Source organism: Cavia porcellus, unplaced genomic scaffold (genome assembly GCF_034190915.1).
Source record: "Cavia porcellus strain 051 isolate PalLab524CR breed Dunkin Hartley unplaced genomic scaffold, mCavPor4.1 scaffold_10, whole genome shotgun sequence".
NCBI classification, from domain to species: Eukaryota; Metazoa; Chordata; class Mammalia; order Rodentia; family Caviidae; genus Cavia; species Cavia porcellus.
In genome coordinates this window covers 9,975,547-9,991,435 of record NW_026947493.1, presented here as the reverse complement: position 1 = coordinate 9,991,435, position 15,889 = coordinate 9,975,547, and the positions used below count along the sequence as shown (strand labels likewise).

The following is a 15,889-nucleotide window of genomic DNA, read 5'->3' as shown; positions in this document are numbered from 1 at the left end:
CCATTTTCAGCTTAATGGATGGCACAGCATTTGTGGCTTAAATAATTGATAGTGATCAATGGGAACTAACACAAGGTGAAATGGGGTCTCATCTGAGGACAAATCCTCAGTAATGACAGGCAGGGGAGAGGTATGGCCATCAGTTCTTAATTACATTCTGTCTTCCTGGCTGTCTCCTGCTTTCTCTTTCTCTCCCTCCTCTAACACATATTTCAAACAAAGTGAAAATGTTAAATTGAGGGAGATCTCTTAGTACTCACTCTAACTTTCAGTTGCCTTGGGTAGAGCCCCAAATCCAACTCACTCCTGAAAGTCATAAGCCATTTCTTTCTTCCCATCAATTCACACCAATTAGACCCCTTCTAGGTAGAGAAATAATTTGCTTAACTGCATAAGAAAATGGCCACTTCAAGCCCTTTAAGAATTTTGGTTCTCAATTACCCAGCCTTACTTCTTCTGTGAAGTGATAATTAGAGTCTAGATGGTAACTGGATTACCAAGGACATCTCTCCCGACAGTCGTTTAACACCTAATCAAGTGTTAAGGTCGTAAATTATGCATTTCTCAACAGCATTCAGACCCATTTGAAAACAATTTGAAACAGTTCAAGAGTTCCTGATGGTCTTCAGTTTTACAGGGCCGTGAAGGGTCCTGCTTACAGGAATTACCCGCTTAAAAGAATTACCCGGTTAAAGGAATCACCCACTCAAAGTAGAAGGCTCTCTCAGCTTTTTAATTGGCTACAGATCATTATTTTTTAAAGCGACAATTGGAAACCTCCCACCACCTGACAGAGACTGGACTGTTTCCCAAGGTGTCACTGCACCTCCCCAGGGAGCTCGGATAACAAGATTCTTAAGAAAATATAAAAGTGGGGGGGGAGAAAGACCTTTGACTTTTTTTTTCTGATGACATGTTCAAAACTAGATCTGAAAAACTAAAAGTTCAGTAGTAAAAACTATAGACTATGTTTCTCATTTCTGGTCCAGAGGGTGAAAGTGCTGGGGTGAGGTAGACCGAGAGGGCTGAAGCCTTCCTCCTGGAAAGATCTGTTAGACAGGTGGAGGAAAGGAAGCCAAGGGTTGAGGTGCTGTGGGGAAGCTCTGATGGCACCGTCCCTCTGAGAACTGTTACATCGCCACTCTCACCACCATCAAACTCATGTCTCCAGTGCCAGTGACCTGAGCAAAAGTGTCAGTTTACAATAGAATTTCCCCCTCAGTTGTCCTCCAGGTCCAGTCTTCCCTTCCACTCCTGTGCAGAAAAGCAGCTGTCTTCAAAGACAGCGTATGCATTAATAGTATGCCTTTTATTCCCCTTAATACTAATGGCCACACTTGTTTCAAACCTATTTAAGAGTGTTTCCATGCTTGATCTTCCTCTTGTAAGGAAAAAGGGTGTAATTGGAAGCATAGATTATTCCATGTAACTGTACCAAGGTAAGGATCCATTTTCAGTCCAGCTCAACTCACTTAGTGTATTTGTATCCTTAATTTGATCTGAAGAGTCTTGATCCCCCAAAAAGATTTTTTGTTTTTGTCTTTTGAGACAGAGTCTCTGTATGCAGTTCAGGCTGGTCATGAGCTGACTTTGTAGGCCGGGCTGGTGTCAGACTTGCAAGGATCCTCCTGCCTGAGTTTCCCAAGTGCTGGGATTACAAATGTGTACCACCACAAGTGGCAAAAAAAAAAAAAAAAAAAAAAGTCTTCTTAGAGAATAGGCAGTCTGATATATATGATTTCTCCTCTCCTTCTTATGACAAGCATCTCAGTAATGTCCCACATATTAAAAAGATAAGGACCAGAAATGCAAAAGGAAGACAACCCCTCTTCCTTCTTTCTGCTGTACTTCAGTCACTGGAGCAACCCAAATTGTTGGTGGGGTTAATATATTGAGTCTCACCAATATCCTTTGTTTCAGTATACCACCTATAAGAAGATACACCAAAAAAAAAAAAGAGGAAAAAAGCAAAATTAGCGTTTTGTATATATGAAAGATCATTTTACTAGGGCCAATGTAAATATTGTCTTTCTTTCTAAATCCAAATATCTGGCTGATAGTTACACTACTAATTGCTATTGGACCATTGAAGAGAAAGATTTGTGCCTATATTGTTTGATCAGTCATTCATGTCTGTATCTTGTAATATTAGCAACTACTTGGAAGATAACAATATGGCAACGTACTAACCATTGTTACTCTCCTACAATCTTACTTTGAAATTCGGTTCCTTTGTCTGTTTTTAGATGGGATCTTGCTCTGCAGTTCAGGCTGGTCTCCAGCTCTCTCTGTACCCCAGGCTGGTCTCACACTTGCAATGATCCTCTTGTCTCAGTCTCCCAAGTGCTGTCTATCATTGCTTTTAGTTTTCCTTTAAAATAAGTAAATACATACATACATACATAAAAACAAAATTTCTGCGGCTGTCCAAACACCACTTGATGGCCTTTCCAGTGAGAGCCTGCTCATTCTGTGCTGTCTCCTCAAATACACACTCACACACCCATTTCCTATACGGTCTGTGAACAGGTGTGCACATTCTGGTCTTGGCTTTGCTTTCAATGTTCCTGTGCCCTCTGTTCTTTACAAAGGCCTGTTCATCTCTCAAGACCTAAATCAATTTTACCTCTTCTATAGACCTTCCTTCTGCAAATGATAAAAAAAATGAATTATTTACACTTGAGTTCACTCCTCATTCTTCAATTCCTTTGGTCCACTTTTATCATCGATTTTAATTGTGTTTCTCTTGGAAGATTGTAGATTTCTACATACTTGTATATCTAACACCTTGCCTGGAATAAATATATATTTTCTAGAAAAAATCAGTCTTTATGCCTTTATTTTATAATTTTCTCATCTGAACAACTATTTTAAAAGAGGTTTTGAAGCACATATAGGTGCATTTTTTATTTTATTCAGACCCAATTTTTAGCATTGAGTCTTGTGAGAAGCTGTTGTGTTAAAATTCAAATCTTGGCAGTATAATCAACTTTCTTCTTCCTTTCATCTTTCACAGGGAGTTAGTTGTGTGTGTTTAGATGTGTGTTACTTATAGTCCTGTTTGACAGGGGTCTCCTACTCTCTGTAATCTCCCGGGTGTGTTATGTAAACAAAAGTTCCCCCTTCTCATTGGAATATTGACAGAAATGAATCACTTGTGAAACAGGCTGGGGTGAAATCTCCCACATTTTGAAAGGCTTTCTTTTATCTGAATGCTGAAAAGTCAATGATAAATCATGATCATTACAGTAAGGCAGTTAAGCATAAAACTGTTGTCTCAAATAAAAGCAAGGAACCAGCTGATTTACAAATTAGCTACACACAGAGCAGCATCAAGTGCCACACTCAGATGGACACTTGTGCGAGCCCTCGCTGCTGTGTATTCGCATGTCAGGGGGACAGGCCAGGGCAGATGCCCGTTATCGAGGGGTTGAGGGCCCTCTACCCCGCTGGGAGATCTAAGTGCAGCATGGACACCTTCTCCAGCCCCCCATCTGTTCCCAGCTCCACACCTACACTTGTCACCTCTCATGAACGACCCAGTTTACAGATGTCCCTGCGCATAGGCACCCAAACTGGTGCTCATCCTCACCACCTTTCTCTGACGTCTCAACTCCCTAGGCTCAAAGATTCTGATTTCAAAAGCCTCTTTCTTTCTCCCTATTTCCTAAAAGTTACGTCATGTAACAACATAAATAATACCACGAAGCATCATTAACAAAGTAAGGAAGACTTTATGAGTGCTGAGAGATAAAAAATGAAGTGGAAATGGTCTCAGAGGGTCTCATGGAAGGTGAGACAGAGAAAAGCCAGGGTGAGGCCAAATAAAAATGTCTTTCTTGCTTTTTCTGGTTACCACAGAGTATTTTCTCAAAATATGGCCACCTCAACACCCTATGTTCCTGTCCTTTTCCGAAGATTCATTCTTTGCACTATGCTACATCCCCAGGGCTTTTCATTCACAGTGAGCATCTCCCTAAGTTGCTAAAGTGTCCAAGCTGGACTCAAATTTGCAATCCTCCTGGCTCAGCTCAGAGCTGAGATCATCCCAGAGTTCTAGGTAACAGGTGTGTGCCACCATGCCTGGCTTGCTTCATTCCTTTGGGCCCCTAGAAGGACACCTCCAGTGACCTTGTGGTTTGGAGGCCTGTGGCAGGGAAGGAAGGTGCCTTTATAAAAGGCAGAAAAGACAATGGGACACTTCACATGGTCTGCTCTGGAGATGGTGAGCCTGAGCCGCATTTGAGAAGGTGGATAGATGCCACTAAGATAAGATCTCACAGTGACAGTCACTGACCTAGACTCCAATATCTTCAGAGCCATGTGACAAGTCAAAGCTAAGTGCCAGTAAGTGTCACTAGACCCTTAACATGCTTTAACAGTGCCAAGTTTCTCTCTGGAACAAAGAGAGCAGATCGCAGACTCAGAGCTTAGCCAGGCTACCACATGGAATAGAAACTCAATACCACTGTTCTGTGACATATTTAATTTTCCAGTTACTTCTTATTTGTGGCAAGTTGCACTTTTAATTCATAATAGTCCCATGACTTTCTTTTTAGAGTAAATTATTTAAAGTAAAATAAAGTACATAATTATACAGACTTATATAATGTAGCAAAAATCAGAAAGAGAGCCTAACTTTGTTAAGCATCACTGTAATGACTAGAATATGAGACAGTAAGACTAGAGGACCTGGAATAGACATTCTGTATCTGCTCCTGTGACAGTCCAGTGTTCCTGGTAGGTGGAATAACCTCCCTGACCTCAGTTTTCTCATCTGTGAGATGGAAATAAAGATAGTACTGCCATGTCAGACTGGGATAGACCCAGAATAGCCAAACAGCAAGGATCAGTCTGAGTAAATCAATGGATTGTTGCTCACTGCAGTAAGAAGGTGTGGACATGCAGACCAAGGAATTCACTTGTCTGACATAGTGCTTGGACGCTATGCCACACGTGGGATTTGTGCATCCCCTTTGCCAAGGTTATAAAGGAAGCCAGTGCGGAGGGCGGAGCTATCCATGCCCAGGCATGGTGCAAGTATGGTCAGGAGAGAACAGCAAGATGGATCCAGGATGAAAGAGAAGCTGTGGAAATGAGATCCAGGCAGGCCACTCCAGACACACCGCAACCAGGACAGAATTTTATCTCTTCTAGATTTCCTTCCCCACTGCACCCCTTTCCTTTACTGCTCTAACCCTCATTGTTTTTCTTCCCTTCTCTTCTTTCTTTCCTTTTATCCTTTCTTCCTTGTTCACACAATGCCATTGCCCACTTACACTGTTAGGAGTTTTACCAGGTGTGGGGGAATATAGCATATGCCTCAAAATAGGTTTCTGGTCTTTTTGTTTTTTTCACATGAAATCTATTTTCATGTAAAAATAGCCACAGGATTTTTCAAAACTTATTTTTATTTAGAGTGTTTGACAAGGTCAGCTCTATCACATCTAACTCCATGTGTTTCACAAAGCTAAACATCTTCAAAATTGGGGCCATCTAAAGGGTTATCTTCAGAGAGAAATTCCAGAGATTTTTTTCACAAAAACTTGGGTGTCCAGTTTCTTTCAAAACTTGGAAGGTCTGGAATCATGGGCCAGTATCAGCTGGACCTGAGCAGGCAGGGTTTTCCTGTAGTTTCACACAGGCCCTGCCTTCTTATCACAGCCGGCATTGGCTTAGTCTCTTTACTTGAACAATTCTTGTCCTACACTCTGCTCACTTAATAATGTTACTTGCTGGTCCTCTGAAGTTCTTGAGTGTGCCCTCTGGAGATCACAGTCTTGCCACACATACAGAGAAAACAGCCTTTCAGATAGTGCTTATCTCTTTACTTGAAAACATGAGCCTGTGAGCTGTTGGTGGCATTGATAATTTGTGGCCCAAAAAAGATAGGGCAAAAAATTCTCTTTTAATTAACTCTGATTCTTCAAATATGACTTTTGCCATTTTTCTTTGTTACGGCCATCAGCATTTTCTACCCCCGCTGTTTCCTACTCTGGTTACCTCTCAGGTGCTGTACACCATCCCCTCCACCACTCCCCTCCCACACACATACACAGAGCATTTACCTACAAGGTAAACCTGTTGCCCTCCCAAGAGATAATAATACTTATCAGCGTGCTTGGTAGTTCCTGGACCTTTTGGGATTGAACCGTGCTTTGCACACCTAAAGCCCTCCATTAACACCACTATTGTCACTGTTATTATTATTCAGGATTAGGCAGCCCTCTCAGAAGTCTTGCCAACCACAGGCAGGTGCCACCTTAGAGCCTCACCTGGCCTGGCATGGTGACTCAGGCCGGACGCACCTGGCTATAGGACTCTGGTTTACTCTGCTATATCTGGGATTTTGCCAGAGCAGAAACCTGTTTTGAAACCTTCACTATTCTATTCTGCAGAGGCGGACGCTGGGGCTCAGGGATGGGGTACATGTTTTTCCTGCAGGATCTACTCTCTAGTACTTTTGGAATGTTTCTCTTTCTCGCCACAGAAATGAATGTTTAAGGTCCTTCCCTATATTTTCGTAACAATAAGGCAAAAGGAAGAGTTTCAAAGTACCATGAGATCTACGGTGGCACAAACTTATGTAACTTCTCTTTCAATAAAAAAGAAAATTCTAAGCACACATCACGGGAATACCATTGGTATAACAATGTGTTGTTTGGGAGAATGCGGGGTTAAAGGAACATGCCAGCATCTTGACCTAAAGATGTCCAAAAAATTAGCACTCTGCACCCGTGCTGTCACTTCCGAAATGGGAGGAGCTAGGAGTGTCCCATAACTCATCAGAGCTCTGCACATAGGAACTAGCTCTCAGTGGAAATCCCAGTCAGCTCCCCTCTCAGGCACAACAAATCCATACATTCTGAGAGACCTTAAAGATAGGAGAACCTTGAAGCCCATCTGGCAAACGAGCTGTAGACCCAAGAGAGATGTGTTGAAACTATACTAGAGAATTTTTCTATTCTTTAAATAGAGCAGTGCGATAGGAAGCCTTTGAGTGACTGAGGAAATGGGGCACTCCAATATCCCGGGACATTACTGCAGACTGCTTTCTAATCACAATATTATCAGACTTAAAAAGCGTGTACAAGTTCTGGACTAAAACACTCTAAGTGGCTTTGGGAACATGTAGTTCAAATCCAAGATAGCAGTTTTGTGATCTGAGTGCTTATACATCTCAACTCAAGTTGTCCCTTGGAAATTGCATGCAACTTAGCAGAAAAGATAAAGCAGGGAAAAAACAGAATACACTTCAGAATTAAATAACATTACAGGTATAAAGAATGTATCACAATGCTTAGCGTCTCCAAGGCACTCAGTAGGAGAGATCTGTTGTATGAAAGGATTTGGGGTTGAGATTGGAGTTGGTGTCATGGTTATGTGAGACAGGAACTCAAGTTGCATTGGAGTTGCTATAGGGTTAGTATTTGGAATGTACCAGTGTGTCCCAAATCAAAAGCATGTGTGGGAGGCCAGGCACTGATGTCAAAGATAAACCAGACTCTAATACTCAGCCTAGACTGGATTTATTTAGGGGTAAATCTTATTTCTACAGTTCCTTTATTTTCAAGCCAACCAACTCCATTAGTTTCTATATACAGAAGGTACTTGGTAAGTCCTTGATTCTCTAAATTGGTTAACGATGAAATCTACAATCAAAGTTTTCTTCGAGGGCTTTTTTTTTTTTTATTCAGAGAAAACAGGAGAGCCTGGAAAGTCAGCAGCCCAAAGAGCCTCTGACTCTTTCACCTGCCTATACCATTTGTTTAATTTTACCCAACACAAGAAGCTTCTATTTGAGCAAATCTTCAGGATCAGGGATTTCAAGTAAAATCTGAAATAACTAATAGGGCTGCTATCTTTTTGTGTGCATGTGTGTAGTACCGGGGATTAAACTCACAACCTCATGCTTGTAGGGCAGGTGCTTATGCCGCTGAGCTAAGTACCTAGCCTAGGGCCACTATCTTTAAAACCCTCATCATTCTTATGCTTTAGCATCAAATTCTCACTGATTGGTGCAACCAAATAGAATACTCAGTAATTCAATAAACACTTTCCAAAAAGTGGATAAAAGTGTTACATGGAGTTTCTGATAATTATTGAATTAAAAGGATAAAGATACAATTCTGAAAAGATTAGCTATCCGCAGTCCAGTCCCCATTTTATGCAATGTGTGACTGTGAGCATTTTGAGGTTGGTTTAACGTCTCCAAAGTGAACATACTCAGGCAACACTAATTTCTCCTTCGTAATGCTGACAGTCATTCCAGAGCAAGGAAATATATCAGTTCATGACATCCGAAAGTGAAAATTTTTTATAGTGCCAATGAGGATAGGAAAATGAGAGAGAGGTTAGTGAGATTCTGGAAGATGAAATGCTTAATGGCACATCCTGGTGATAAGATGTTATTAACAACACCCAATGAAACTGTCCCACCAGCACACAAAGTATGTCCTGATACTTGGTGGTAATTGCAGGGTGGTTACAGGTCAGATCCTCAACCTCAGGTAAGAGGTAAAATTATACAGCCCAGCAACCTATTAATCAGGATTAACCTCCTAGTGTACCAACTCTAGAATCTTCTTCACAAATAAGCATCTTCGTGTATAGTTTTAAAGAAGACAAAACGCTCATTTTCTCAGATGGCATTGTTGACTGGCATCATAGCTCCAGAAAAGATATTTTAGCTCAGCGATAAAAACAAGCCAGTCAAGGCCCAAAAAGAAGTCAAGGTGGGCTGAATGAGACTTTAAAGCCTTCTCTACCATCCTGTTCCTGTATCCTGCATTTCCTTTCCATGATTTGTACATTTTTAGGAAATACCTGCTCATAACCAGATTCGAAACTCTTTCTCTAATTGAGAAAGAGTAACAATTGAGATTACTTGACAAGTATTTAGGACAAGTAGACATTTTTATTTTAATTACTTATTTCCAGAAAAGTATATATATTCTTGAGACTGTACTGCAACCAGGAATAAGTTTTGGTTTGTGTACTTCAAAATGTACTTTTGTCCAAATCCATTTCCTTCTTTTCCTACTTGGATAGGGGTCAAGGACTGGTTGAGACCAGAAAATGATGGAGAACTCTCCCTTCAGGCAAAGCTTAAGAACATGTGGCAACCTGGAAGCCCCAGACATCCACAAATCTGAAAGACACAAACTACAAGGGATGGGTCTGTCCAGCAAACACCTGGGAGACTTTCTTTGGTTTATCTCCCATCAGCATTTGCTGGGTGGGTAGGGGTCCAGGTGTCAGAACATTTACAGAGTTTTCAAAGTTCTGAGGTTCTCTAGAAGTTTAATTTATGTAAAGAAACTGATTAAACTTGTTATGATGTTTTTAAAAAGGCACAGCAAATCAATTGACTGACATGAATATGAGAATTGGGTACTTTAGGACATTTCTTATCAAGGAAATAACTCCAAAATGATCCTAAAGACAAAAATCTTACTAACAGAATTTACCTATAGCATACAATGTAATACATGCCCTCTAATCACAGGGAAATCTATATAAATAAAAAAATATATAAGAATCTGCCCGATCAAAGTAAGTCTACCAAGATATTTTCAAACCTAACTTATATAAACACACTTTTATGGACACCCGAGTTTTATTTTAATCTTTCACTCAAACTATAAATGATTTTTACTGAGCTTCAAGTTGTGAAATTATAGCTTCATTTTGATCAGACTTTGTACTATACATAAATTAGCAAACATACATAGCACCTTGCTATTAAAAACAAGTTGTTTTAATGAAAACATAACCTGAAAATCAAGCAGTATTTTTTTAGAGGGAAAAGATATTGGTTGAAACAGCACTGTCTTATTGACATTAAAAACAGTTGACATAACTCTGCAAGGATGCTGAAATTTAACTTTTGTATGTTTTTATTATACCCAGAGTATCAAAGATAACAGAATTTATTCATAGAATGGCAGTCATCGAATTCAGTTTTCTGCTACAATTTTCTTTCCATATAAACTCGTAAAAAATGTGATGGGTGAACCATTAGGAATGCTTAAAGCAATGCCTGATGTATGCCCACACAGAAAGAACAGATAGATTGCAAAACATTTATGCCTTTTACATTTTTTACAGTATTAATAAGGAAACACTGTGATTACCAATCAGAAAAGACTCCAGAGTGCTGCTTGTAAAGTGCATCATTATAAAGATTTATATCTGTATCTGGGGAGTAATATGGAGCACTGATATTTTAAGGAGCTCAGTTCAAAATCTCTTTATTCAAGGAAGACCTGGGAGAGTGAAATATCTTTTTTCCTGTGGCAGAAGAATGTATATTGTGGTTATTTTGGGATCTATATGGTAGGAAGAAATAGATGTGATCCCCCAAATATTTACTAAATATTTGAAAACGTATTGCGTGGCATCTATGAAAATTTTCAGCAAAACTGTCCATTACAATTGAAGTGGGTGTGGGATTTTCTGTCCAGTGCCAAGTCCAGCATTGGTTATCTCCTGACCCCTACCATGTCAAATGTGCAGTGTGTCAGCCCCTCCAGGGGCTCCCAACCCATCAATGTACATCTGCCTTTCACCTTCAAAGAATATTTTCAGTCAATTAGAGACGTCTAATAAATCCTGAGGAGGAAAGAACTTACATTATTCCAAGGTGATTTTATCTCCTAATCGTTGGTATTTTGAGAATAAATGACTAGAAAGAACATATTTTCTATTTTATAGCTATAGCTTATATTCATTTTCCAAGTTTCCCAAGCAACACCTATGTAGAGTTTTATAATCAGTTCCACTACCTTTCAATCCAATATGAAAGTTTAACGAGGCTGTGTTAACCTACCTTCAAGCAGAACCTGTCTAAAATAATCTATGCCAACTATAACACATTCTACTGCAAGTATAAATAATTAAAGTTTTGTTTCATTTATCTCAGAATTTGGAAGCTGGGAGGCCAAGGCTGGTACAGCAAGACAAGAAAGAATTTGGGGTTCTTCCACCCAGTTCTTACATCATTCTTAGCACACAGCTTTCTTTTATGCTTATGGGAAGATGATTGCTGTACCCCAGCCACATGGACGATAGAGCAGGAAGAAAGGGGACAAAGGAAGGGCAAAGAGCAAGAGGCCTTCTGTGTTCCAGGCATCACCTGTATACAGGATGGACCACCCACAGCTTCGAGGAAGGCTGGGAAATCAGGCTTTGCTTGTGTTCATTAAGGAGATACAATAACACAGAAAATAAAATCAAGATCCGCTAAAAACATGAATGGAATAGGCATCAGATAAGGCACTAGAATGTCATGCACGAAATTCATATTTTAAACTTTCATAAGGAGGTTTTCTAATGCCTAGAGTTGTGCTGTCTATTACAGTGGCTACTGACAATATTTACTCTCTCAGTTAATTAAAATTAAATTACATTAAAACCCAGCTCCTTAGTCTCACTACCCACGTGTGGTAGTGGCTGCCATATGAGAGGTCACTGGCCCAGAGCCATCTTTTCAGGAAATAAATGACTGTGTCCTCTAAATCCCACATGTTTCCATTCAGGGCCTGTTTTCTTTGCCTTTGTTTTCAACAAGAAAAAACAGTAAGTTGTCCTTTCTCCTGCAAAAGTACTTTAAGATTATTGTGTCACTACTATCATTACATATATCCTTTTATCCTTGTCTTAATTTACATTCTTTCTAAAGGAGAAGCTAAGAAAAGACTTGAGTGCAAAAAAGTTTATACAGGAGGTGCCATACCACCACTGAGAAATCCTAAACAAACAAGGAAACGAGGAATCCAGACAAGTCTATAAAGATGAGTTATTGAGATCATTGCTGTAGGAAGTTCGGGACCCCTCACTGGCATCTCTGAGAAACATACAAAATGCTTTCCAAAATCATCTGTTCAGAGTGCAGAGGCCTGAGGCATCTGTGTACTAGTTCCCACACCCTGTTGATCAAGGGTTGCTCTTACAGAGCTAACCCCCTTCCTCTTCCTCTGCTGAATGCTCTGGCTGAATGAGTTCCATAGCTCTGAAGGAATCTCTCAGACCAGGAGTAGAGATACCTGCGTAGAGGTGAAGAGGACACCTATCAGGGCCACAGCACTATTCATGAAAGCCAAGGTTGATATCAGGGGTGGCTCTAGGACATGGCAGAGGGCCACCTCCCCTCCCCACTCCTTGTTGGTGATTAATTTCTGAGCTTATTTCTCTTTGTAAAGGATTGTGATCCTAGTCAATCACAGCTGAGAAGATCGTGAGTTTACCTATAGAGAGCAGATCTTGTTAGCTATTCTTGCTCTTTGTAACATTCTTTTTTCCACTACAAATAGATTTAGAGTTTAAATCACTCAATAATTTTTTTTAAAAAGGAGAGAAAAGTCACTGAATTAGTGTCCCTTACAAAATACATATTATATCTCCACATTTGAGGAATTAAATAGTTTTTGTCACAAGAACAACAAATGCCTTTCTCCTACCCAAACATTTACCCCAATGCTGCTTTTAGGGCAATTAGCTAGAAATGGATTATAACTTGAAGAATTAGAGGCATGGATCCTCTTCAGCAGTATATGTCACTCACCATCTGCCTCAGCCCAGAAGTCCACCATTAGAGGTCTGCACTGCAGTATTATGGTTTTGGATCCTCAGAGTGTTCTGCTAAAACCAACTATTTCTACAGAAGATATATACTAACCCATGTTTGTCACCACTGAGTGAAACTGGTTTGACTTACGGCTTTATAATATAACTACTGGGAAGGGCAACAAAGAGCTAAGTTTATGGTGAGGAATCCATGCTTGAAACATGTCAAAAGATAGCAGTTAGCACAGATCTCTATACAAAAGAGAACACCTGCTTCTGTACACCTACCTTCTCTACCTCTATCTGAATACATGATCACTGATAAAGGGCACCAAAGACAATGTTTCACTGTTTTGCTCTGAGCCAAAAGTGGCTTTGGGTAACATTGGTTTATTCATTCATTAAATATGTATCAAGCATCTGCTAAGTGCTAGCTCTGTGTTCACTCCACATACACAGGGATCACCAAAATGAACACGGTTCAGACTTCAGGGAGCCTATACTTCTAGTGGAGAAGGCTTTAAAAATCAGGAAACAAACAAGTAAATACACATTCTGATAAAGACCACAAGGAAAAGGAGCAAAGTCCCTCCTGTGTAACCTGTTCTCAGTGGTAATGTCACTTAAATAGAGCCCTGGAAGCAGATGAAGGGAAGAAATACCATTCCAGGGAAAGATGAGTGCATCAGTACATGGAAGGGACCTAGGAGGAGACTAGTGAATTGTGGACAAGATGAGCTTGGGAAGGAAGACAGCGGCAAGGACTTGCAGGGCCTCATGAGACATTCAACTCCATAATCTCATAATGCTAGACCAAAATGGCACACTCCTAGTTCTTCATCTAAACTTGGGTACGTGTCTTCTTACCATTATTAAGCAATAAGAAATATTACATGAGTCACATCCTGTGTGATTCATAGAGAGCTTTCCTAGTAGCATTTACTATTAATATTATTCAAAATCAAGATAATATCACTGAAGAGCAATGATAGGAGCTTTGAGTGAATTATCTCAGTTAATTCTCAACACAACATTTTATAGCAGGAGGCATCATACTCTACTTTACAGATAAGAAAAAACAAAGCTGAAAAAAGGTGAGGGCCAACCCCAAGCCTGCACAGCTAAAAACCTAGACATACTTGATTCTCAAATAAGGGACTGGCAAGGCACACAGCCCATAGGCCAAACACTGACCATCATGTTTCTGTGAATAAAGTTTTTCTGGAATGCAGCCATGCCATTACTTTATGAATTGTCTATGACTGTTTTTCCCGTTGTTATGGCAGAATTGAGTGCTTGCAACAGAAACTTGATAATCCAAGAAGTCCAAAGTATCTAATATTCATACATTTACAGAATGAGGTTTCTGGCCCCTGCTCCAGACAAGATGTGGGCTTTGATCAGAGATTCTTGGGATCCTTTAAGGAAAAGCCCATTGACATCACAAGTATCTATGTTTATCTGTGTATTACTTCCTAAGGAAAGGGTTTGGGATTTTTATCAGATTCTCAGAAATACTTATGACTTTTAAAAAGTTAGGAGTTCAATTGAATCAAAAGACATTGTAGAACAGTGACTCTCAAAGAATGTGGGGTCCCTACTGGATAGCAGAGGCATCCCCGGAAATATTCTAAGGGTGCAAATTTTTATGATATTAGAAGTCCTTGGGTTGGGGTCCAGCCTAGGTGTGAACAAGGTCACTAGGGGGCTCTGAAGCTCTCTCCAGTTTAAGATCTTCTCTAGACTACAAAGTCAAAACTCTCAAAGCTAAAATCAGGATGCTGAATGCCAACACATCCGAACTCTTTCGTTTAACATTATTTTACTTTATAAGGACAGAGAGGGGAACTGGTTTATTTAAACAGATACTTGAAGTTGTCATCTTTCTATCCATTGCCTACAGCTGTCAACTGCAGCTTTTAAAACTGAACATCTAAGTTCATCTGAGGTTTAAAATTAAAGGGCAATTCACATTTGGCTTTCTTGCCTTTTTCAACATTGGGCCCCCCTTTAAACTGTTCAGACGATTGTTAATGGCCAAGTAGGGTAAACCCCTCCACAGACGCCACTCTGTGAAAAACATACTAGAGACCACCATCTGGTCCATTTTTTTTAGTGACACAAGTGGCAAAATGGTCAAACATAAAAATTCACTGCCTCAGAACCAGAAATTTTCTCCAACAAACTAGCTATCGTCTGTCTGCCTTTCCCTGACTGTCTACAAACAGAGCTCTGGTCCAGACCTGATGGCTCCCTATCCCAGAACTTCAAAGCCTTCCTCATGGTCCTCTCTCAAACATTTGCTCATTTCAGACAGAGCCATTTCATTCTGGCTCTGGAATAATTATTGTTACTTGACAGGTAAAAGGGACTGTATGTTGGCAATGCTTTTAAGATTTTTTTCAACAAAAATATGATTACTTGGAAGGTTCTCCACATTTTCAATTTCTGTTATTTTGCTTTAATTCCTAAGACTGGCTGGGGAAGTCTTGCCCTTGGGTTGGAGAAAGTCATCCAGAGAGATACATACCTCCAGATGAACGCAAAGTAACCAGCTGCCCAGTTCAACCATAACTTCACAGCATTGTCTTCTAGCTCCGAGCCCCATACAGGGTTTTTCATTGTCTACACCACTCCTGCAGTGATTCCAGAAGTTTCACATAAACCTATCCTACACCTGCATAATTTAATAATTATTATATCAATATTTAATTACGCTCCACCTGCATAATTTAAATCAATTTTTTTGCTTGTTTTCTACATTTGGAACTCAGGATGTATGAAGCAGGTGTGCCGATGCTGAATATGGCGATTTCTGGAAGAGTCCCTCTATAGTATTAATAAGACCTCACTTCCTGAAAGCAGAAAGGAAGTATTTAGATAATGAGTGCAGGTAATGTTGGTCTGGGATTGACCTTTTTGGTAGTTAAGCAGGATTTGTTCTGTATTTGCTCACAACCAGCTGAAGAACACAGACTGCTTTAATGACTTTAACTTTTCAAAAGTTTCCTATGTTTTGTGCTTACTCCTACAGTGCAGTTTTCTTCAGGAATCCACCAAAAATGTATATTGGGAGAAACTCCACTGTAACCAATTCCCTCTTATTGAAGGAATAATTATAATAGCAAATAATAGCAACTGCACCAGGCAGTGCTGTAATTGCTTTACATAGATTAACTCACGAGATCATCAGAATAACCCTGAAATAATTCAGGGAGCCTCTCCATTTTACAGAGGAGAGAACTACGTTGAGAGAGGTTAGGTAACTTGCCCAGATAGTAGATAATGAAGCTGAGCAGTGTGGGTATAGATTTCACGTTCT

General features: G+C 40.0%; 1 long non-coding RNA gene across 1 annotated transcript in view; it reads right to left on the bottom strand.

Annotated features, from left to right (window-relative positions):
- Window positions 1-712: 712 nt before the first annotated feature.
- Window positions 713-15,889, bottom strand: part of LOC134477831 (uncharacterized) — a 66,998-nt gene continuing 51,821 nt past the window's right edge. The window contains exons 2-3 of the long non-coding RNA XR_010050068.1: window positions 2,216-2,371; window positions 713-1,928 (exon numbers count right to left, since the gene is read on the bottom strand). This is a non-coding gene — a long non-coding RNA (uncharacterized LOC134477831). The remainder of the gene's footprint in view (window positions 1,929-2,215; window positions 2,372-15,889) is intronic.